General features: G+C 39.7%; 1 protein-coding gene and 1 pseudogene across 3 annotated transcripts in view; one reads left to right on the top strand and one right to left on the bottom strand.

Moving 5' to 3' along the window:
- LOC125769601 (uncharacterized) overlaps nt 1–7,834 on the bottom strand; it is a 118,614-nt gene extending 110,780 nt beyond the window's left edge. For 2 of the 3 annotated variants that reach the window (XM_049438355.1, XM_049438357.1), the window contains exons 1-2: nt 6,786–7,834; nt 6,641–6,720 (exon numbers count right to left, since the gene is read on the bottom strand). The gene's annotated coding sequence lies outside the window, so the exon portion shown is untranslated. The remainder of the gene's footprint in view (nt 1–6,640; nt 6,721–6,785) is intronic. The other variant, XM_049438356.1, reaches the window with a different exon arrangement.
- On the top strand, nt 1,919–24,957 carry LOC125769467 (uncharacterized protein K02A2.6-like; annotated as a pseudogene).
- The last annotated feature ends 334 nt before the right edge of the window (nt 24,958–25,291 follow it).

The following is a 25,291-nucleotide window of genomic DNA, read 5'->3' as shown; positions in this document are numbered from 1 at the left end:
AAGCAAACTGAAGGTGCTTTTCGGAAACGTCGAATCGCTTAGTAGTAGGCGATACAAGCCTTTATGCCTTCAGACGGTAAAGGAAAAGAACTAGGATCTGCTTCCGTTCTCTTGTAGGTTAAATCGTGCCTGCAACGATTTCCAATTCTCCTCAATGACCGAGGACCAGTTTAAATGTCTAATGTTTGTTTGTGGTTTAAGAGAAGAAGTGCACAACGACATACGAACGAGGCTCCTAACGCGCATCGAGGATCGACCGGATCTAACCCTGGAACAGCGTTCCGCCGAAGGCGAACGATTAATTGGTCTAAAAGAGACTACGGCGATGTTTGCTTCCGGGAGAGAGGGCAAAGTTCATGCTCTACACAGCGCGTACAAGCAACGAGATACGCAGAAAGAGAAGAGAGACAACAACAACAACAAACAGCGTCGTCCCGAGAGAAGTGATCCAGATTCTCCACCATCCAAACCACCGAGACCGTGTTGGTTGTGCGGTGACTCCCATTGGGTGAGAGATTGTTCTTACAGCTCTCATAAGTGTCAGGATTGTGGGAGAAACGGTCATCGCGAGGGTCATTGCAGTAAGTCGGGTCAAAAGCGGGAATTAACGATTATAGAACGGAAAACGTGGAAGCAGCTCGGCATGCCACGACTATCGCCAGCAAGAGTGCATGCGAAAACAGCATCCGGTTCACGCCTTCAGCTGGATGGCGAGTTTGAGGCAAACGTTACGGTGAACGGAACGACAAAATCAGCAACGATCCGCGTTGTTCCTATTAATTTCGGAGCAGATTTTGTCGAAATTTTCTCACTGGGAACGTTGCCGATGGACGAATACTGCAACAGAATCGGTTGCGAGTCTACCAAATGGGAGAGCAAATTTCCGGCGATTTTCAATGGTACCGGATTATGCACTAAGGCAAGCATTAAACTGCATTTGAAAAAAAACGTCCGTCCTACCTTTTGTCCAAAGCGCCCTGTGGCTTATGCTATACAAGCAACAGTAGAAAAGGAGCTTGATCGTTTAGAGTAACTCAACGTCATCACGCCCGTCGATTATTCCGACTGGGCAGCGCCCATCGTAGTCGTAAGAAAAAGCAACGTATCAAAATAGCGCCCGCCGCTTTTCAGCAATTAATTGATACCATGCTCGCACTATTGAGAGGCATATCAGGTTACATGGATGACGTGATCGTAGGTGGTACAACGGAATGCGAACATGACGAAAATTTGCTTAACCTTTTTCGCAGAATACAAGAGTAGGGATTCACAGTCCACGCGGAAAAGTGCGCTTTCAAAATGCAACAAATAGAATATCTGGGTTTCATCATCGATGCGAGAACGTAAGCGAGGTACGGTCATTTTTAGGCGCAGTTATCTATTACGGAAGGTTCGTTCCGAAAATGCGCGACCTAAGGTACCCTCTAGACGTCCTATTAAAGAACGAAACCACATTCGTATGGACTCGCGAATGTGAAAGCGCATTCAAGCGATTTAAGGAAATATTGGCATCGGATCTGCTACTTACACATTACGACCCAAATGCCGAAATAGTAGTATCTGCTGACGCTTCAGCAGTGGGACTTGGTGCTACTACCATTAGCCACAAATTCCCAAATAGCTCATTAAAAGTAGTACAACATGCCTCGAGGGCACTTACGACAGCGGAAAACAGCGGAGTACAGCCAAATCGACCGTTTTCGCAGTGAAAAAGTTTCATAAAATGCTGTACGGTCGGCATTTTCGTTTGCAAACTGATCATCGTCCGCTGTTCAGAATCTTTGGATCGAAGAAAGGCATACCGGTTTACACGGCTAATAGACTGCAATGCTTCGCGCTGTCCTTGCAGTTGTATGATTTCAGCATCGAGTACGTAACATCGACACAATTCGAAAACGCTGATATGTTATCTAGGCTGATCAGCGAACATGCGAAACAGGACCCCGAATACATCGTAGCGAGCACTAAGCTCGAGCAGGACGTAAGTTATGTTGCAACGCAGCCCATTAAAGTATTCCCTCTTAATTTTAGAGACGTTGCGTCCGCTACAAGGGCTGACCCGATACTACGGCAGGTACTTCGTTACATCCTGCAAGGGTGGTCCAACTGAAGAACTGGCGCAATTCTTCAATCGAAACGAGGCGCTATCCACGGTACGTGGATGCATTTTGTTCGGGGAGATGGTGGTCATACCTACCAAGCTGCGTCACAGAGGCATAAAGCAGTTACACGAGGGCCACCCAGGTATGCAACGGATGAAAGAACTAGCCCGCAGTTACGTGTACTGGCCGGGCATGGATGAGGACATCGTTGAGTGTGTTAGAACGTGTCACGCATGCGCGGTTGCCGCAAAAACACCTCTACACGCTAAGCCGGTACCCTGGCCGACTACAAAACACCCATGGGAACGCATTCACGTCGATTACGCGGGACCGATCGAGGGTGATTATTTTTTAGTAGCAGTCGACGCGTACACTAAATGACCAGAGGTAATAAAGACGACCAGCACCACCACACCGGCAACGATAGCGATTCTACGAAACCTATTCGCAAGATTCGGATTTCCCGTGACGCTAGTAAGTGATAACGGACCGCAATTCACTAGCACCATGTTTGATGAATTCTGTGCTAAGAGCGGCATTCAGCACATAAAAAGTCCACCGTTTCATCCTCAGTCCAACGGACAGGCCGAACGATGTGTCGATACGTTCAAGCGGTCTTTAAAGAAAATAGAAGAAGGTGGAGCGCCCCGTTGCGAAGCACTCGAAATTTTCCTTCAAACGTACCGAGCAACCCCTAATCCTGCTTTGGAACAACATCGGTCGCCAGCGGAGGTTATGTTCGGGAGGAAATTTCGAACTGTTAAAGCCGCCGCCTACACCAGAAGTAGAACCAGAAAGACGAGATCATCGGTTCCAGCGCAACGAGCTCGTCTATGCAAAGTGGTACACGCGGAACTCATGGAAATGGATTCCCGCAAAAGTGATTCGAACGATCGGTGATTTCATGTACGAGATCGAGACGAATGATCACCGGACACACCGCCGCCACCAATTGCGGAAACGCTAGCGGAAAGCTACCAACTTCCGCTAGATTTCCTCGTGGAAAACTCATACAACAACGAACAGGCAGTGTCTGCTGGAGGCACTGTGGAGCCATTTGTACCTTCCTCACAATTACCATCTCCCAGGCCGGTACCTTTTGTACCAAGACAACATCAGCAGCCAGGTCTAGAAGCCACGCAGGTCTTCCAGGTCTAGAAGACTTCCGCGTAGGCTCGACGGGTACCAGCTGCAAACTAAAAGGGGAAGATGTTATGGTCCAACCTTTCCTCGGTAGATCTGTCACCTAAACTCACCACTGACAGAAACGGTCAATGGTTGATGTGTTAGTGAAATCTACCGAGAGGTCAGGGTTTGCGAGCGAAGGGTCACTTCGGGTTAGGGCTCCGGCGCGAAAAGAACGTAGAGGGTGGCTAGACAGAACCAAGGCGTGCGCGTCCAATGTAACGTAACGTTTGTAATATATTTGTTATTTATCTTAAATGTTCGTGTCGTGTTTAACGGTAATAGTCTTCTAAACGTGACGAAAGAAAAAAAAAACATAAAAAACATCACCATTATTGCACCAACAAAAATAAGAAAATGCTAATGAAGGCTGTAATGCTCATAGAGACGCTACAAAGCAGACGATTTTCAGAGTGGTAGCGGTGACACTACGTTCAGGTGACATGTCTTACGATACGACGGCGTTTTTAGAAGAAGGGTCGTCGGTGACGATGTTAGAAGTCGGCGTTGCAGAAAAGCTACAAGTAAAAGGCGATCACGAACCATTTACCATTTCTTGGACAGCTGAAATGACACGAGTTCGTGAAGAGAACTCGAGGAAAGTAAATATTCTGCTATCGGCTATAGGATCGCCCGAGCAGTTTGAGCTACGAGGAATACGCACGGTGTCAAAACTCGTGATACCCAAGCAAGAAGTATCGTTCACGAAGATTAAAGCGCAATATAAGCATCTTAGAGATATTCCTGTTCAAGACAAGTGTTTGAAAGTTCCTAGAATGCTCATCGGATTGGACCATTTGTATTTAATTGCCCCAATTGAATCCCGGATAGGCATCCTTTCTTGTCCTGCATCCTTGCCCTTTACTTGTCGTGGCTCTTCCAAATGTCTTTGTCTCTCGGTGTTTTCCCCGCGTTATAGAAAGAAAGCTGACTTTTTCCTGTACATAAAAAAGGCAACCGCGCCCTTATTTCTAATTACCGTGGTATTGTCCATTTATGTGTCATTGCAAAAGCTTTTGAAATGGCAGTTTTTCCTTCTATTTCGTCTGCCTACCGGCTCTGGATTAGTCCAAATCAGCACGGGTTTATGTCTGGTCGCTCCACCAATTCCAACCTGATGGAATTCGTTTCATTTATTCACCAATGTTTCGACAGACACCTACAAGTTGATGCTGTCTACTTGCTGTCTACTCTCACACCATCTCTTGCTTGTTAAACTAAAAAAGCTTGGATTTTCCGCTATTCTCATTATTTGGTTAAAGTCATTTCTATCATCTCGTTCCTGTCGTGTCATTGTAGATTCCTGTTTGTCTGATAGTAATTTATGCACTTCTGGGGTTCCGCCAGGGAGTGTACTTAGCCCTTTGTCAATGATGTCTGTGATATTCTCCCTAGCGATGGACACCTTCTATATGCTGATGACATCAAAATTTTCTTTCCTATCTCTGTAGTATCTGATTGTCTTTCCTTACAGTTATTTCTTGATTCCTTTTGTTCTTGGTGTATATTTAACCAGTTAAGCCTTTGTCCTAATAAATGTTCTATTATATCTTTTTCTCGCTCACGTGCACCTCTTTTGTTTGTTTATACCATCGTGAATGCACAGCTTGAACGGGTTGATTCTGTGAGGGACCTCGGGATCCTTCTTGATCCAAATTTTTCTTTTGCCTCTCATATTGACCACGTCATTAACAATGCTAGCCGAGCGCTCGATTTGTTGATTCGCACTTCCTATGAGTTTAATGACCTGCGCTGTCTGAGAGTCCTTTACTTTTCCTTCGTTCGCTCCATAATAGAGTCCAGTGTCTTTATTTGGACACCTTCGAGCCAAGCTAACATCAATAGACTAGAAAGTATTCAAAAACTTTTTACGAGAGTTGCAATTCACCGCATTTTCGGGCGCTCCCTCTCCCCCATCCCTTCTTACCCCACTCGTTGCCAACTGTTGGGCTTAGACTCTTTGGCTTCACGCCGTTCCATGTATAAAGCCTGTTTTGTGTCCAGCCTTCTACTGGGTGAGATCGACTCAAGCAGTCTCCTTTCCCTTGTTGTTTTTTATGTCCCTTCTCGACCTCTTCGTTCTCGCCCTCCGCTCGCCATCCCCGCACGTCGCACTCTGCATGGTCAGAACGATCCTTGGCTTAATTGTTTAAAGAGCTTCAACTTGATTTCTAATAATTTTGATTTCAATTTATCGCTTTCTTCTTTTCGCTCTTCTCTTCTTCGATCTGTCTCCTTCTTACCACCCATTTCTTTATAGTTGTCCTTTTCCTTTCCCTATTCTTACACAATCTGTTTTCTTTTTCTATTCACGGGATCGTTCCTATTTCACAATTGTTAGTTTTGCTTAAGTTTACTTTAGTCTTTTATAGTTTAGTTTTTATAGTATAGTTTAAAAAAAACTATACAGTATTTTTTTCTTCGCTGTTTAGTTTTAAGTTAAATATTGATAAAACCTTGCGGCCTACAATAAATTACAGGAAATGAAATGAAATAAGTTTACTGAGCGCGGTAAGCTGTTTCTTTATTATATCTAGCTATTATTATTTTTTATTAGAGCAAATCAGAAGAATCTCCACGCTTTATACGCCCAGAAGATTACACATTGTAACCTTTCCACAGAGGAATTACGGAGAAGGGGATGTCGACAGAATCTACTGGTGACTGGCGATTTGCGCCGTTCCCACGATAGGAATAGGAATTTAGGCTTAAGTCATTTTTACTGACAAATTTTGTCAGCAGAAAATTAGTATATAACAATTGAAAACTATAATAAAAATAGTATTCGACTACGACAAGTCTCACTTATTGTATACAAGTCGGAGCGCATCGCTCCTGTCTCGGGTGGCTTGTTCCGGCAAGCGTCAACCCTGCAGATACAAAACCGGATAAGTGGGTAACCGGATTAGTCAGCGAGACCTCTACGGTCGTTAAGCCAACAAGAGAAATATTAACTTGAAAAATGTTTTTTGAATGGCGACTTGACAGAATAGATTTACGTGCAACAACCGGAAAGGTTTGAAATAAGCCGTCAAAATCGTTAACCCGTTCGATAATCGTTAACTCCGTAAAACAACCTTCGCGAAAATTGAATACACTGTTCATCGAGTTTATACATAAACTGCGAGACACTTTTAATCATACTCATTTACGTAGATGATGTTTTGGTAGTTAGTTCATCACAGCAAGTAAAATATTGAAAAAACCGGTTTGGCAAAACAATTGAAATGACAATTGGGTGAAGTACAAAATGTTCTGGGAGTAAAAATAGAGAGAAATCATGACGAGAACATTATGCGTACCTAATACCAGGGGTACTCGTGGAATGACTGTAATGCGTAAATATAACTCACCGTTTTAGCAGATAATCTATTTCAGCAATTGATCATATACCAACTGTGATTTCTGAATGAAACCTGCAGTTGGTGTTTACCTAAAACGATAATAAATTATCCATTTAAAATATGTACCTAAATATTCATTTTTCAGCAAACTCACCTGTCGTTGTGAAAAGCTATTTATGGTGTGTAGCTTATCTGCTGAACGTTCTTAAATAATTTAAACTGTTGTGCCACATAAAGTCTTAAGTTCGTAGGTTTATCGCGATACAACTGAATTGATTTTTTTGCCCGTAAAACACCATAACTCAAATAAACAGGAAATAACCAATCAAATCACAGTAACCCACTTTATAGGGAATTAAAAGAATGCGCAGCAAATGCAAAACCGATAACCAATGCGCAAATGAACGAAAATGAAACTCACAGACAATCGATGAAGAAGTAAACAAACACAATGGAAAAAGGCTATAAATAAAGCTAAGCCTTTAAATCTGGACGCGACAAAGAATGAGTTGAGGTTGAGGTTTCAAGTGTGATCATCTTAAAACTTACAATGTTGTTATTTAAAGAGTCTCGATCAGTCCATTAAGAGAAATCTTTTCATGATTTTTATGAACTCCTGGACGATCGATTACGGGCTATCGGCGATGTTTAGAGCTCACACGATTCACTATCACTTCATTCAGTATTGAACTTGAACAGTTTGGCAATAGCACTAAGAAAAGACACATGATTATTACTATGAAACTCACAACTAACTATAAAACCCTGGAATCATCACTTCACAGTTTATATGTCCATACATTTTGAATAAACAGTCTAGAATCCTAAGACTACGATTAACGCTATGTTTAGCTTCCCACATGTTTTTATGTTATGACATGTTATGGCATTAATATAGTTCCAAGCAGCACATAAATACGAAAACAACACTAGTATCCGCTAATTTTCACCTTTCTGATCCACAAGCTACCAATTGTAATCAATTTTAAGCTTGCATTAGTGTAATATAACGCGCAGAAACTTGCTACCACTAGATTCGACAATCTCTTGAAATATTCCTGTTTTGACATATATTAACGATATGTTTCACCTGTCATGTTGCCGGAAACAACAATCGTAGTGTTGGGCAATGGTTTTCGGTTCGGATTCTGGAATCATTATTTGTACAGTGGAGCGCCGATTTTCCGTCCTCATCGGGACTCAGCCCTGATCGGATAAGCGAATATCACGGATAATAGGCACAACTCTTTTTATTGATAAATATTAGTGTTAAGTGTGTAATGAGTAGATTTTTTTTATAAAGCTAGATGTTAATTTTCTTATTTGCACTTTGCAAAATAAATCTGTTCGTTTTTTTCAAATTTCAGCAAAATATATCGGTTTTGCATTTCATATGTCAATTCTCCTTCGGAACTGTAAAAACTGAAAACTATAACGGAAGGTGTGCTTCGCACGAGCTTACAATCACGAATGACCGCGTTGACCGTTTATTTTTCTGACATTTCTTTTTGACAGTTAAGATAATTAGAGTATGGTATGACAACTTATTTTATATTTAAATTCCTAACTATCTACAGAACTGTCATTTCTGAACTGCACGGATAATGGGACAGGCGGATAAGAGGCACCTGGATAATCGGCGATCCACTATATTATACAATATTATGTAGATAAGGAGGTGCTATGAATACAGCATTTGAAATATAGCCGTTTTGAATTTCAGTTAGGCTGGTGGCAGTACGACTATTTTAATCGCACGACCAAACCGAAGGTGTGTCATTGGTCATCCAATTTGGTCGTACGATTTTGTTTTGAATTGGAAGTTAAAACAACATTGAAACAATTTGTTTACATGAACAGCGAGAAAATAACACCAATTTAGCGTTTATACAAGCGAGTACAACTTCTCGTACACGACCATCCGACGGAATTAATTTGGTCGTACGATCAAAAACGTCATCCGACTTTATCTGTCAAATCACATACAAAATTTTGAAAAAGTCGTATACGTGAGCACTGCCACCAGCCCACTGAAAAATTAAATCACTGTTTAAATTAAATTGAACCACTGTTTGGCATTGTGCCCATCACTACACCTGTCATTTTTTTCAATGGCTTCCCGTTTGCAACATGTCAAAAGAGTTTTGTTTTCTCATTCTGTCTACCGAATGATCAGAACAGCAAAAGGGAGATAGCTGGTTGATTAGGTAAGTTGCCGTCATGCGGGATATTGTTATTCTAAAATCCGCTCAAAAACTAAAATTAATTGGTTGCAGCAGTCTAGTGTTAAGTGAAGAAAACTAAAAGTTGTGAGTGAATATCAAGGAATGTGTTTCAATTTTACGGGATGTATTAATCGGTGTGTGAAAATTGTCACTAGAGAAATCATACTCACGGGTTGCTTAGTTGATATTCAGAACGTTACTCAGTGTAGTACGCAGTTGATATTTCACGTCGATGTGAATTGTAATTGGTGCGTAATAAAATATTATATATTGGTTTCATTTCAGGTTATGATCTTATTATATTTTGATTCAAAAGCGTGCATGTACAGCTCCGTGCTTGGCCAACTTTCTGCAGTCGCGTACATAATCCTTAACCGGTATGAGTCGTGGTTTGTAACTTGTTAATTCTGAGGATTTTGCCATTCGTGTTAGAAAGTTATTACGTAAAGTGATTTTAAAGGGTAAGGTTATTTTTGATTGTCCGATAATCAGTTGGCCATCATCAGTACAATGTGTTTACTTTCATTTTATTATTATTTTTAGAATAGTGGACTTCTCAACGATTCGCTTCCGTAGGTCTTACATCGTTTACATACCGAAAAAAAGCATTTTAGTATTTGCAGTACATTGGATATGTGCGGTAAGTGGCTTTTAAACATGTTTTGTTATTTAAATTCATTCAATATTCGGCAGTTTTCGGCAGGTTAGTGCAGCTGTTTTGCAAAAAACGAAAAAACATCTATTATTTGCAATATTTGTGCTTGAAATTCACTCATTTTCGTGATTCTAATGCGTTTAGCCCGCAATATTCATGAAAATGTAAGCATTGGATTTGTTCCTGTTTTCGACAGGAATGTTCCTATTTTCCACTACCTCCAGGGCGCTTATGATAAACGGCGCCCGTCCACACGCCAGGACCGGGTTCAAATTCAATCCGGATCGTTCCCTCGTAGCAAGGACTGACTATCCGGCTACGTGGTAAAATAAGTCTAGTTCTTCATATTTGACTAATATGTATCATTCGCTTCCTCCCCCCTAATTCAATCAAATACCTTAATTGACTTGATTTTTTTACTACCTTAGCCGGAATCCATCTAATAATTTCCTTAAAATGGTTTCTATACCATATTTTCTCATCTTTTATGTATTCCATCGGAATGTATTTGTTCGTATGTATCTTCCGATGCACCGTGATAGTCTTTATCACTTTTGTGTTGATATTTTTTGTTTTATTATTCAAGGGGTTTACCGCACCTAATTTAAGGTTGGGGTATGGCAAAAAATGCGCGATGCTGGACTGACATTAGTAAAAGAAATCGATTGATTTTCCGTGGCAATGACAATGATCTAATCCGCTCATTCAACATGATTTTTTTTTCAAAATGTCGAACGAATTGAACGAAGGTCCGTTGTCTGTAACTACTTCTTTAGGTAACACAAAACATGCAAAAAATTCTTCCAAGCATTCAACTATGTCGACCGCCCGTGACCTGTTCACTATTTTCAGCTCGATGTATTTTGAATATGCATCGACTAACACGAGTAACGTTCGATTATCCATCTAACATAGATCTATGTGTATCATCTCAAATGGCTTACTAACTTCTTTCCAAGTGGTAGTTACTATTTCCTTCACAACTGTCTGTCGTGCTTGACATACTATGCATGTTTTGACTAAATCCATTTTATCACTATCCATTTTCCTCCACCAAACAAGCCTTCTAGCATTCATTTTCATTTTTAACGATTCCTTCATGGTTCAATGATTTTCCCCTTCATACTCTGGGGAATCACCACTCTATCATCAAAATATAAGATCCCATTGTCTATTCCAAAATGCTCCTCAAGTTTCTTGTAATATTTTAGCAGTTCTTCTACATGATTAGGTCACCCGTTGTGTACATAGTAAAAATTTGTTTTAAGTGTATTATCCATTATTTGCTGTTCCTTGCGTAACATTTTTTAATCCAACGACTCAAATGGAGTAATATTTTTTATTATATTGATACCTAAGCTTACACCATCTATTTTCGCCTGTTCAGAAGCAAGTGGTAATCTAGACATAGCATCCACATGTGCCATCATTTTTCCTGGTCTATGTTCTATTTCGTAATTGTAATTCGTCAACTTTAGTGCACATCTTCGCAATCAAGCCATCGCTGTAAACGACGTACCCCGACAAGGGTTAAAAATTTCCTTCACTCCGCTGTTATTCGTTATTAGTTTAAAAGGATAACCGAAAATATATTTATGGAATTTTTGGAACAGCCATAGCCTCTTTATGCACTTGAGCATAATTTTTTTGAGCCTCTGTCAGCGTCACCGAAGTAAACGCTACAGGCCTCTCGACTCCATCCACCTTATCGGACAATACAGCACCTACCCCATACGGGCTAGCATCCACTGCAAGAATCACGGGTTTTTCTGAGTCGTAAGGCTCTAAACCCTGTTACTGACTAATAAACGTTTAGATATTTCAAAGGCCTTTTGAAATTTCGCATCCCATATAAATTTTGAATCCTTCCGTAGCAAGGTATACAACGCGTGTAATTCATTAGATAAATTGGGTAGAAAACTAAGATTATAGTTCAATAACACTAAATATGCCTGAAACTGTAATGTGTTGCTAGGCGGAGGAACTTTAACAATTGCTTCTAATTTGTCCTGACTAGGTTTGATACCATCCGCAGCAAGAGTATATCCTAAATAATCTATCTTTGTTCGTATATATTTCGATTTGCTTACATTTAATTTAACATTGTCCTTATTTAGTTTCTCTAACACCTCAAACAGATTTTCTTTACATTTCTTTTCCGTTTCGCCTCCTACCAGTATATCATCCAGATAGGCAATACCACGTGTATTAATCAAGATCTGATCTATTATGCTTTGGAATATGGCGGGCGCGGAACTGATTCCAAAGGGCATTCTGGTATACCTGTACAATCCTTTATGCGTGTTAATGCAGATATGCTCCCGACAAATCTTGCTTACAAAAGTATTTCCACCCTGCAATTTTCGCTAGAATATCATCTATTCTCGGCAGCGGGTAATGGTCTGTGGATAGCATTCTATTGATAGTAGCCTTACCGTCTAGGCATAATAGCACAGATCCGTCTTTTTTCTTAACAACTACCACGGGGCTTGCCCATTGTGACGACCGGCATGGATTCAATATTATCCATCTTTCACTCACTTCTCTAAATTCTCCTCCACTGGCTGTAGGAAGGAATAAGGAACAGTATAGGCTTTGTGAAAAACCGGAATAGCCTCTGATTTGAGTACTAAATTAGCGGTGTATCCTTGTATTGCGTTATCGCTATCCGAATCCGATAACACTCGCTTGAATTCTTCTTTTACTTCCTGAATGCTATCACTTTCTACTGCAAACAACGTAAACGCTTCTCTCCATCGCGGAAATAGCCAATCTAACGCATCTCTTCCTAGTAAGCAACTCACAGCTTGCCTAGTTGGTATTATCACAACGGTCAATGTGCCTGTTAATCCACTATCCGTTTGTACTTTGAACACTGTTTTACCGAGAGGTATAATTTTTTGTCCCGATGCTGATACAAAACTCATGGCGCATTTTTGTAACCTCGTTCTGTCGAATTTTTCCTTGTATATGTATTCCTGAATAACGCTTGTAGACGCTCCATAATCTACCTTAAACTCTAGTCTGATTCCACTACAATTCAAAATAATTTTTTGTAGTAAATTCGCAGTTCGACTTGTTACTGTGTGTAAATTTTCTATCTCAACACTTTCGTTTTTAATGGACCTCTCCTCCATTTCATCGGTTGGCTCCATACAACGCATTTCTCGACCTCGTATACATTTGTTTGCTACGTGACCTTTCCCGCCGCACTCGAAGCAGGACCAATATCTCGCCAGACAGGTAACGGAATTGTGTCATCGACCACAACGAAAGCATGTTCCTTTCTCTCTCTCGTTCCACGTTCTGCTTACATACGTAGCTCTGCCGCGCGTGTTAATCCGATTGTCATACGCTCTTCTCTCGGACACCGCTCTATCTGCCACATTTCTATTCTCCATACGGTTGCCCATCACTGTTCTTCCTTGTCTCACTACCACAATCTCTGCGTTTTGTTCTTCACCCGGTTTCATCTCTTCGTTTTATTTTTTTGCAGCATCCCACGATAAGGCTGTCTCGTATGAAAGCATGCTCTTTGCTAACAGCTTCCTTCTTAAATCCTGGTCCGCGACCCCAGCCACTAACTGGTCTCTAAGCGCCTTCTTAAAAAATCCTTCAAAATTGCACTCTTGCGTTGCCGCTTTCAATTCTATGATGTACTCCTTTATCGACAAGTCACGTTGGTACACCAGACGAAATTAGCATCGACGATCACCACGACGAGCACCAGACGATCGTTAGCAGGTTGTTCGTCTTCTTCGTTTCATCCACATTATTGACCTCTAAAAACAGTTCCACACGTTCCAAATATTTCTCTATTTCGTCCCCAAGCACATATGGCTCAACTGATCCGATCACTTTATTTTCCATTTGGCCGCTTTATCCTCATCGCCAGGTTGTGCTGTTAATTAACGCGACGTGTTGAGCGCTTATACTCGACTGCTTCATTCGCTCTCATCTCTTAATCCTAATCCTATCTTAAATGTAGCTTAACACTAATACTAACTTATTACTAACATTATTTGGCATTACATACACTACACGACGTTGCAAAGTTCTTTTGGAGAATGCTGTTCGATTCGTTCGATGGATATACAGGTATTCTCCAATATAGGCTATCAATGCGGACTGGAAGCAATCGCGTATCTCGAATATTAGCGTATATCGAATTCTTGGTTACCTTTAGTTTATACCTCGCATTTTTTTTGTTGTTGATAGATTTCTTTGTATATCGCCATATCTTTACGGATATTCTGACTTTCTTCATCTTCGTCTATGGCTTTTATTTCCGATAAGTTTCTTTCCATATAACTGTAAAGTTGTTGTTACTGCTAGATTGAAACAAGTTACGACAGGCTTTGAAAAAAAATCTTTGAATTTGCTTCTTTCAGTTGCAGTAAATGAAGTTAAATGTCAGTTTCGAAAAAAATCGCGTATAGCGAAATCGCGTATATAAAGTATGGCGTATATCGGGGAATACCAGTACTTTCGTTAGGCATAACTTGTATGCCAGTTGGGTGCGCTCGGCTGTCAAATTCCGCGGTGGGCTGTCAAACCTACCGCGGCGCCTGCTGTTCCTCAGGTTGGCTACATACGAGCCGCGGAATATGCGTATAACTTGTGTTGTCAAAACAGCACTTCGGCTCGACTCGGCTCGGCTCGGTTCGGTACGTGTCGGCTGCCAATAACGAAATGTCATCGGTACGCGGTACCGCGGACACGCAAAATTGTTGAACATCTACAACTCTGCGGAACATCACCCGCGTTTGGAGCCGCGTCGATTTGACAGTCAAACTGTTATAAAAGTATGTCCGAGCCGAGCCGAGTCGAAGTGCTGTTTTGACAATGAAAATTTTTCGCGTTTTCCGCGGTACCGTGGCGGCCGCGGATCATGTGGAGACGGCCTTAGAATGATTTAATTCAGAGATGAGTGTTGCGTTTTGACCGACGTATCTTTATTGTTTGACGTTCAATAATCGACTGACCTGACCTTACGCACTACTTACAAACTATCCTTATTACTACACTTATACATACATATTACCTTAATCTCACATACACTACATTCTCCCCGCTAAACGACGTTTACCTACTTATATTATGATTTTTGCTTTTAATTACTTATCTTGGGTATTTTAATCTAGGTTGTCCTTTTAACCTATCGGACCTTCTAGGAGGTGGTGATCTTGACTCACTTCTCATTCTCTTCCTCCTGGGTTCTATCGCCTTTTCTTCCCAGTGTGCCATTTGTGTTTTTACGAATTTCTTCAATTGATTGAGATGCGCGAGTCGCACTACTCCATTTAGGTTTATCAAAAATGTAACTGGACTTATTTTTTTCAGTATTTTTGCTGGTATCCACCTGACAATCTCTTTGAAATGGTTACGATATAACACCTGTTCATTTTCAAAAAATTCTATCTGTGCTACTGTGTTCTTATACCAATCTGTATTGTTATTCTTTTTCTTTGTTGTAATTTTCTCTCCTATTTCTTCTTTAATTGGATTAACTTTTCCTATGAGAGTATGTGGAACATAACAAAATATTTTCTCAGAAGGGGTTGCATTAGTAGTTGTACTTGGCGTGTTCCTATAATTTATCAAGAACTTATGAACCTTTCTCTGTAAGGGCAAAGCCTTAAATCTTTGATCAATTAGATACTTTCTTAAAACTTCCTTAACTGTCCTTACTCCTCTCTCGGCCAACCCGTTAGCCTGAGGGTGGTATGGTGGGGACTTTCGTACTTTTGTGCCATGCGATTCTAAAAACGCTTTAAAATTTTCTGAGTTAAATGGGGGACCGTTGTCTGTTACAACTTCTTCTGCATAACCAAAATAGGCGAAAAAGGACTTCACATTTTCTACTATGTCGAATGTTTTCAACCCTTTCAGAATTCTAACATCAATAAACTTTGAAAAACTATCCACTATTATGAGTAAATTCTGATTATCAAAATGGAATAAATCAAGATGGATCCTTTGAAATGGACGACTACACTCTGGCCATTTTGTTTTTACTACTTCCCTTGGAATAGGTTTTGTTACCTGAAATACTTCGCAACCTTGCACATAACTTGTTATATCTTTATCCATATGTTTCCACCAGACTGATCTTCTTGCTTTCATTTTCATTCGTACTATTCCTTCATGATTAGAATGACACAGTTCCAATATGTTGTGTTTAAGTGCACTAGGTATGACAACTCGATCATCAAAATACAATATTTCATCTTCAATTGCTAAATTACTGTTGATTTTGAAATACTCCTTATACATTGCTTCGTTTCTTCTTGTCCAACCATTTTTTACGCACTCGTATACATCCTTCAATGTTCTATCTAATTTTTGATATTTTTTTATCGTTGCACTGTCTATGATTTTGTTTTCTACGATCGCATTTATATTTCCATCTGCTTCATCGATTTCAGTGGCGTCTTTTAACGGTAATCTACTCATTGCATCTGCATGATTCATTAGCTTTCCAGGTCTGTGTATAATATCATATTCATAATTTGCTAATATGAGCGCCCATCGATGCAATCTCGATACGGAAATTGAAGAAGTCCCTCTCGAAGGATTGAAAATTTCCTTTATGCCGCTGTTATCCGTAATAAGCTTAAACTTAACTCCAAACAGATACTTATGAAACTTTTGCACTCCAAATATTACAGCTAATGCTTCTCTCTGTACTTGAGCATAGTTCCTTTGTGCTTCTGTTAGTGTAGAAGATGCAAAACACACTGGTTTTTCTACATTATTTACTAAGTGCGACAGCACAGCTCCTACACCGTACGGACTCGCATCGACTGCTAGTATAATAGGTTTTGCCGGATCGTATGACTCCAAAACGTTATTTTTAACTAATAATGATTTGGTTTTTTCAAACGCATCTTGACATTCGTTTGACCATATAAACTTGGTTTCCTTTCTTAACAATGTATACGGCCTTAATTCTGTAGACAGATTTGGTAAGAAACGACTATAATAGTTTAGCATTCCTAAATATGCTTGCAATTGCGCAACGTTTCCAGGAATTGGTGCTTTGACGATAGCATCCACTTTGGACTTATTTGAACAAATACCGCTTGCTGTTATTGTATATCCTAAGTAATCAATTTGGGTTTTAAAAAATTGCGACTTCTTCGTATTAATTTTTACATTGTGTTTCTCGAGCCTAGCCAAAATGTCATACAGATTTTGTTTGCAATCTTCTTCATTTTTTCCTCCAACGATTATATCGTCCATATACGCAAATCCTTTTGTGTTCATTAATATCTGATCCATTATTGCTTGAAATATAGCTGGGGCGGAATGCACTCCGAACGGCATTCTTGTAAATTTATATAGCCCTTTATGTGTATTGATTGTACAGATATTTTGCGACGCTTCTGACAATTTCACCTGCAGGTACGCTCCCGTTAAATCAATTTTACAGAAAACTTTCCAATTCGCAATACTAGCCAATATATCTTCTATGTTTGGTAAGGGATAGTGTTCTATTGATAAGTACTTGTTAATGGTCGCTTTACCATCCAAGCATATTCGTACCGACCCATCGCTTTTTTTAACTACGACTATTGGACTACCCCATTCCGATGACCGCGTATGCACTAATATTCCTTGTCTCACTAATTCTTCCAAATTTTCTTCTACCTTTTTTATAAGCGCGAATGGGACCGTATAAGCCTTATGAAATATTGGTAACGCATTTTCTTTTAATACTAAATTTGCTTCAAATCCTTCAATTGTAGTATTGCGATTTTCGCTTAAAATTTTCGGGAATTCATTTTTTAATTCATCAATTATTTCGACCGAATTTCTTATTTGACTTAAAGCGAATGTACTTCTCCATCCAGGGAATATTAAATCCAATCCGTTTCTTCCTAACAAGGGATTCACTCGTTGATCCGTGGGTATCACTATTATTTCTAATTCCTCTTGTATTGTGCTTGACTTCACGCTGACTGTTACTGCTATTTTCCCAAGAGGAATAATTTGTTTTTCCGTTTGCCGAAAAAAAAGACGCTGTCGTGCTCACTAATTGTACTTTTTTGAAATACTTCTTAAAAATATATTCCGGAATGACTGTAACGCATGCACCGCAATCTATTTCGAACAACAATTTGGTTCCGTTAACCTCCAATTCGACTCTCTCAGCTTCGTTGCTGTTCATTTCATTCGACACATGGTTGACCCGATTTGACCTGTCGTTGAACCTGACGGTCTTACAGCACGTAGATACATGTCCTGTCTTTTTACATGCAAAACAGGTCCACTCCTTAGCCGGACATGTGTGCGGATCGTGTAATCTACCACACCGATAACAAGCTTCGTCTTTACGCACACGTTCACCGAATCTCTGCTGCTGATGATCATAGTGTGCTTCACTCTTACGCACACGATCTCCAAATCTTTGCTGCGGATGCTGACGTTGATTATAGTGTGGGTGCTGCTAACACCATTGCCCAATACTGCTCGACGTACGGCTGCCATTTCTCCGACTTGAGATTTTACTTTCATGGCTTCATTTTCTTCTTTTGCGGCTTCCCAGGTGCGTGCGATTGCTGTTGCTTTTTCGAAGGATATATCTTCTTCTCTCAATAACTGCTTCCTTAACTCGTTGTCTTTGATGCCCGCTACGAATTGGTCACGTAGCGCTTCACTTAAAAATGCACCAAACTTGTACTTCTGAGCCGCTGACTTTAGCATGATAACGTACTCGTTCACTTGTTCGCTTTTCTGGAGACAATTTCTGAATTTAAACCGTTCCGCTACCACGCTTATAACCGGACTTAAATGCGCCTTCAACAGTTCGCATAACTTTTCATACAGTTTCAACTTAGGTTCCTCCGGATCACACACTTTGCTGGCGACTTTGTATAATGACGCTCCGCCTAGCGTAAGAAGCAATCCGGTTTGCTTTTTCGCTTCTATCTCGTTGACTTCGAACAACACATTGATTCTACTCAAATATTCGTTAAACGATTCACCCAAAACGAAGGGCTCTACTGTTCCTATCAATTGGGACATTTTACTCGCTTTTTCCTCGTCGCCAAATTTATGTTGCGTTTTGACCGACGTATCTTTATTGTTTGACGTTCAATAATCGACTGACCTGACCTTACGCACTACTTACAAACTATCCTTATTACTACACTTATACATACATATTACCTTAATCTCACATACACTACACAGTCGCTATCCAACCTCCGCTGCGTGCAGACGTTAATCGAGGCTACGAAAGTGCTAAACACAGACAAATAAAAAAGTGATTGCAAATAATAACGAGCGTACCCACGATGGGTCATAGCTCCCAAAAAAACAAAAAGCGGCCGATCCCCATGGGAACTGCTACCAGGCCGAAACGCAGAATACTGCCAAACATAGCACAACAGTGTGCAGCTAATCCATACGCACCTCTACTATCGCTAGAGGACAACGAGATCGAGATCACGCACACAACTCCTAAACCATCTGGCAACGTCAAGCCAGAGCACGCACCACCACCAATAACGGTCGCCAGTTCTAATGTTCTGGACATCCATAAGAAGGTCATGGCATCTGGTGTCATGCGCTATACGACAGCGACTACCTACAAAGGTATTATAGTCCGCACCACAACCACAGCTGATTTTAAGGCCGTTTGTCAAATGCTGAAATCGACAAACACGGAGTTCCACTCATACCAACTACACGAGGACAAAACGACCAAAATCGTCTTAAACGGCCTAATCGACATGCCAACTGAAGAGCTTAAAGAACTTTTACAACAGGAAAAAATCAACCCGGTAGCTATAAAAAAACTACCCATCAGGCAGCAGCGCTTTGACCAGCAGGCATTGTACCTGTTGCACTTCACCAAAGGCTCAGTAGACATGAGTATATTAAAAACAATCAAAGCTCTAAACCACCAAATGGTCACTTGGCGTTACTTCTCCGGGCAACCTGGTCCTATGCAATGCAAAAATTGCCAAAGATTCGGACATGGTGCTGAAAACTGTTATAGAGCGCCGTTGTGCATTAAATGTTCCTTGGGACACAAATCTTCCACGTGTCCATTATCTGCAGAAGCTGGCGAAGACAAGATCCCGACGCACAAACTAAAATGTGCAAACTGCGATGGAAACCATACGGCCAATTATAGCGGTTGTCCTAAACGGCTAACAAAAACAAAACCCAAAACTCAAAACGGAACAATGTTCGCAACTACGCAAAGGCAGGTAAATTTATCTAGCAGTGATTTCCCTCCACTTCCCTCCCGTAGTCAAAACCCATTCCCTACTACGCACACTAATCCATCCCGAGTAAATGGTCAGTCACCTCTCTCATATGCCGACGCAACTAACAGCACTGACCTTTTCAATTCAGAAGAACTAGTGCAAATCATCTCCGACACATTTCATAGTCTGCGTGGATGTAAAAGCAAAGAGGACCAAATCAAGGTAATCTTTACAATCGTTCAAAGATATTGCTATCGATAAATGGAGCAGTTTACAAACATTAAAGTCGCCTACTGGAATGCAAATAGCATTACCAACAAAAAAATAGATTTCACAAGATTTCTTAACCACCATGGTATTGACGTAGTCGCAGTGACGGAAACTTTTCTTAAACCTGACTTAGCCTTCAATGTTGCTAATTATTACACTTACCGTCTCGATAGAACATCTGGCCCTAAGGGTGGGATTTTAATTCTAATTAAAAAAACCCTTAAACATTCGTTATTGCCATCTTTCAATCTTAAAATCATTGAAGCCATTGGCATTAATATACACACTAGTCGATCTCAAATTTCATTTGTTGCAGCATATCACCCCGGCGGTAATGGCAATATGAACAAATTCAAACACGATATTAAGCAATTAACCAGCCTTAGGAACAAGTTTTTCATTTGTGGGGACTTCAATGCCCGTCACAATTTGTGGAACTGTGCCTCTAACAATCAAGCAGGAAAAACCTTATTTGACGAACTGCAAATAGGACAATTTTCCATCAACCATCCCAACTCCCCTACCTACATTCCTTCTAATCCTGAAAACAATCCCTCCACGTTAGACTTAGTTTTAACAAACCACCAAGATCTCTCGGAACCAATAACGATGCATGATCTAACTTCAGACCATCTGCCAGTGCTATTCGAATTTAAAGATGTCCAATTAATCAAAATTTCGAAAAAACAATTATTCGATTATAAAAATGCCAACTGGCCTCTTTTTAAATCTGAATTAAAAAGTCATATTAATCCTAATGAAACCGACCTTAGCCAAATCGAACAGCCATCACAAATAGATAATATGATCCAAAAACTATCATACCACGTTTACCAATCACACAATCGAGCCGTTCCGCTCTCCACCCCGGGAGATTTCAACATTTTCATTCCTCAATCAATTATTTCCTTGATAAAATTAAGAAATGTATATAGGAAAAAATGGCAAAGACACAGACTAAATCTCTATTACAAAGACACCTACCTATCCTTAAAACAAGATATCGAAGCCAAGCTATGCCTACTACGAAATTCGGCATGGTCTAAGAATTTAGAATCATTTAACCCACAACATAACAATAATAGCAAACTTTGGAAATTCGTAAAAATAATTAAAAAACAGCCCAAAAGCATCCCAGCATTAAAAGATAACAACAAAACACTTTTAACTCCTATAGAAAAATGTGAAGCAATAAAAACGCATTTTCAAAAAGCCCACAGTACCACCTTTCACGTTAAGAGCCCTTTAAACATCAAAGTAAAGGCAGCAGTACACAGATTTTTCCGTTTAAACCCAACTCCCGAAATTATACCAGCCGATTTGATCAAACCTAAGGAAATACTTCAAATTATAAAATTAACAAAGACAAAATCTTCTTCAGGACTCGATTGCATAAATTATCGAACTATAAAACAACTTCCTAAAAATGTTATTGTATATATTACCTTAATCCTTAATGGCTGCATAAAACTAGGATACTTTCCCAACAGTTGGAAACAAGCTAAGATTGTTCCAATCCCAAAAATCGGTAAAGATTTGAATCAAGCTTGCAACTACAGACCAATTAGTCTATTAAACTGTTTCAGCAAAATTTTTGAAAAAATTATCGCAGTAAGATTAAGAACATACTCTGAAATGTGTAATATCATACCTAACTCTCAGTTTGGTTTTCAACCCGGCCTTTCCACGACACATCAGTTACATAGGCTCAAAAGCGATATAATCTTTAATCGACGCAATAACAAGTCCACCAGCCTAGTACTATTGGACATGGAAAAAGCGTTTGATACCATTTGGCATGATGGTCTGACTTACAAATTAATCAAATATGGGTACTCAAATTATATAATCCATCTGATCAAGAGTTTCCTATCCAATAGATCTAATGCTGTTTATATCAACAATACGCATTCCAATAACTACACTCCCCCTGCGGGTGTGCCACAAGGGAGTGTACTCTCACCCATACTTTTCAATATATTTACGGCTGACATACCTAAAATGACAAACTGTACCCAATATCAGTACGCCGACGATCTGGCCATTGGCACCTGCAGTAGATTATCGAAAACCGCAATTAAAACACTAAACAAATCTTTACTCATTTACCACAAATACTGCAACAGATGGAAATTGAAGATCAACCCTAACAAGTCAGAAGCAATTTTTTTCACCCGTTTCACTAGCCGACGTAAAATTCCTAATACCAACCTAAAATTGAATGGAGTAAATATACCATGGTGTACCAAAGTCAAGTATCTAGGTATCATTTTAGATAAATCCCTGACCTTCAAACAACATACTGAAAACCTTACTATCAAATGTGAAAAAATACTCAGAAGCCTGTATTGTTTCTGGAACAGATCATCAAAATTAAGTCTGAAAAACAAAATCCTCATGTACACCTCCCTGATAAGGCCAATAATAACCTACGCATCCCCAGTGTGGCACTCCTGCGCTAAAACACACAAATTAAAAATGCAAAGAATTCAAAATAGATTTTTGAAAACTTTCTTGAATGTTCCTTTTTGGTATAGAACTAATTACATCCACAGAACTTGCAATATTGAACCCCTTGAAATATTCATATCAAAACTTAACTCCAATTACTTATCACGAACAAATAATAACCTAAACCCCACACTAGTGGAATCACTCTCCCGATCATAACTATAATTGTATTACCAATCCCAACTCCTTTCCTTTCTATCCTCTACCTCTCCAACGACATTCACTGTTAGATAATTAAGATTAGGCTTAGCTTTTCTCTTCTCTCGTAACCTGGCGTCATTCTTTATATATAAAAAAAACAAAATTCTTTTTTTTTCTTGTCCTGTGGTGGGTTTTGTTAATTTTCCCACTCCATTTTCCAAACGCCTAAAGGCAATGCTAACTAGCAACATAGAATACAAACAGCAAAGCTATATAAAAATTCACTTATATTGAGGAAAGCACCAAAGCGAACCCACTGTGTAAACATCTGAAAATGTACTTGTATACTTATTATCACGAACAATAAATAAAAACTACTACTACTACTACTACTCACATACACTACAATGAGCTTCGGGCCACATTCAAAATCAAAACCTAGATGGCGGCCCACATTGCAGGGTGCATTGATATAATAATGAATGTAGTAATGCTGCTTTTATCCGGACTTTTTCGGACTAGATGCATTGCTTTATTTTTGAAAAGTGAATTAGGATTAAAAATCTTTTTTTTTATTTTTGAGTGTTATATGAACCGGGTAATTTGCACTTTTAATTTTTAATAAGATTTGATATAAAACTTGCTGCTGGCTTGAAACTTTGAAGCTAGATTCGCGGGCCGCATAAAACCACCTCGAGGGCCGCATGCGGCCCGCGGGCCCCAGGTTGTTCATGCCTGATTTAATCCATGATGCTGTTGTTCGATGGCTAGGTTTGCAAAAGTGAATCGTGAAGGCTTAGAAGGACTGAGAGGCTGATTCGAAGAATGTGTTCTACTGTTTACGACTACATGGTTTTCACCTGTAACATACTGAATGGTTTGTTGGCTTGATAATCCACTTAAAAGTTCTTCGTTCATGCCGTACGGTTGTAAATGAAGCGAGTGGTCTGATTTGATAGATAGCTCGATTTCCAAGTTATTTTATTCTCAAGTTTGTTAACAATTTTCGTATTGAATATCAATTTTTATATGTGGCTTAATGATTTCTGTGTAAAAACACTTAATGCTCCATTCAATATGCGATAAGTTCCCTATATAGTTTTGCAATATTCTATGCAACGTATCTTCGCCTATGGTGGTACAATTTTTCTACTGGGATAGACGCAAAATGTTTTTTCGTATTGGGAATGATCAGGTGTTACAGGGTTTACTGGTCCTATTCGACGTTGTTGCAAGCACTACCGTCATCGTCTCATTTATTGCCGTCACTTTTTCACAACATTTCGTCCCTCGCGCACTATGACCGTCATCACGTCAAACCAAATCGTCATCAAAGCAATGTCAGTTGGCGTTGCTGTCAAATTGACGGTTTGTTTACATCCAGACTGTTTCAGAGAGCAAATATTCCTTGTATTTTTGGGGTATTTTAACTGGTTAAACCTTAAAATATTCATCATTTTAGGTACAATACAACCATGTCAGAAATACAAATGGAAAATGATAGCGAATCAGCTCCATCCGAAGAAAAATAGCAGCGTCAATTAACAATGCTTTGATGACGATTTGGTTTGACGCGATGACGGTTGTAGTGAGCGAGTGACGAAATGTTGTGAAAAAGTGACGGAAATAAAAGAGACGATGACGGTAGTGCTTGCAACAACGTCGAATAGGACCAGTAAACACTGTATTGAAGCTTGATCCGTTGCTTTAAAACATGTGTTTTCTAATGTGGTTTCATCATCATGGTTGGACTGGGGCGGTCTTTTATTTAGACAATTCGAAAAAGCTAAATTTTCCAGGGTTAAAGTGTGCAATCCACATGCTTGCAACCCACTTTCGATACTGTTTGTCTTAATTCCGTTTTTGATAGCAGTTTCCAACATTTGACCGAAACAATTGAGAGTAAAATTTTCAATAGCATGTTCAAAGCGACGTTTTTCCAATGAAATTCCCCAAGCATCTTTAAGCGCTTATGTAAACCGCGTTTAAGCCCTGTAACCTGCGCTGTATGCAGCATACGAGTTGAATATGGATAAAGTGCAATCAAAAAAAATCCATGTGCTTGGCAAACATCTGCAACTTCAATAGATTTATGGGATACATGGCCATCGACAAATAAAATAATAGGAAATGTAGTACATTCTTTAACGAGACAGGCATGAAACACTTTTTACTATATAATCCCGAAAATTATTCGTGTTCATCCAGCTACGTTCACTTTGCCCTATGCAGAAGGAAATCCTTGAATAACTTCTTTTCTTATTTTTTGTTCTGGTAGTATCACATCTAGATGCACCATAAACTAAATGAAATCATTACCGTATTTTGATTCGTTGATGCTTTCTTTATTTCATACACATTTCCTTTTGTGCAAGCACTTTTTTCGTTCTTGGATGCATATAGAAAGAAGTTTCATCGTTTGTTTACTGAATCTAACCAGCTTCTGATATCAGATTCACTGACTCTGTTACTCGCTGACGAAACTGTTTCAGGTTTTCGAAAAGAAATTTCGAAAAATAGCATCGTCAATTGACAATGCTTTGATGATGTATTGGTTTGTCGCGATGACGGTCATAGCGCGCGTGACGAAATATTGAAAGTGACGGAATTAAATGAGACGATGACGGTAGTGCTT

This window comes from Anopheles funestus, chromosome 3RL, assembly GCF_943734845.2.
Source record: "Anopheles funestus chromosome 3RL, idAnoFuneDA-416_04, whole genome shotgun sequence".
Lineage (NCBI taxonomy): Eukaryota > Metazoa > Arthropoda > Insecta > Diptera > Culicidae > Anopheles > Anopheles funestus.
The sequence above is the reverse complement of the archived record's forward strand: the minus strand, read 5'-3'. Positions and strand labels throughout refer to the sequence as shown.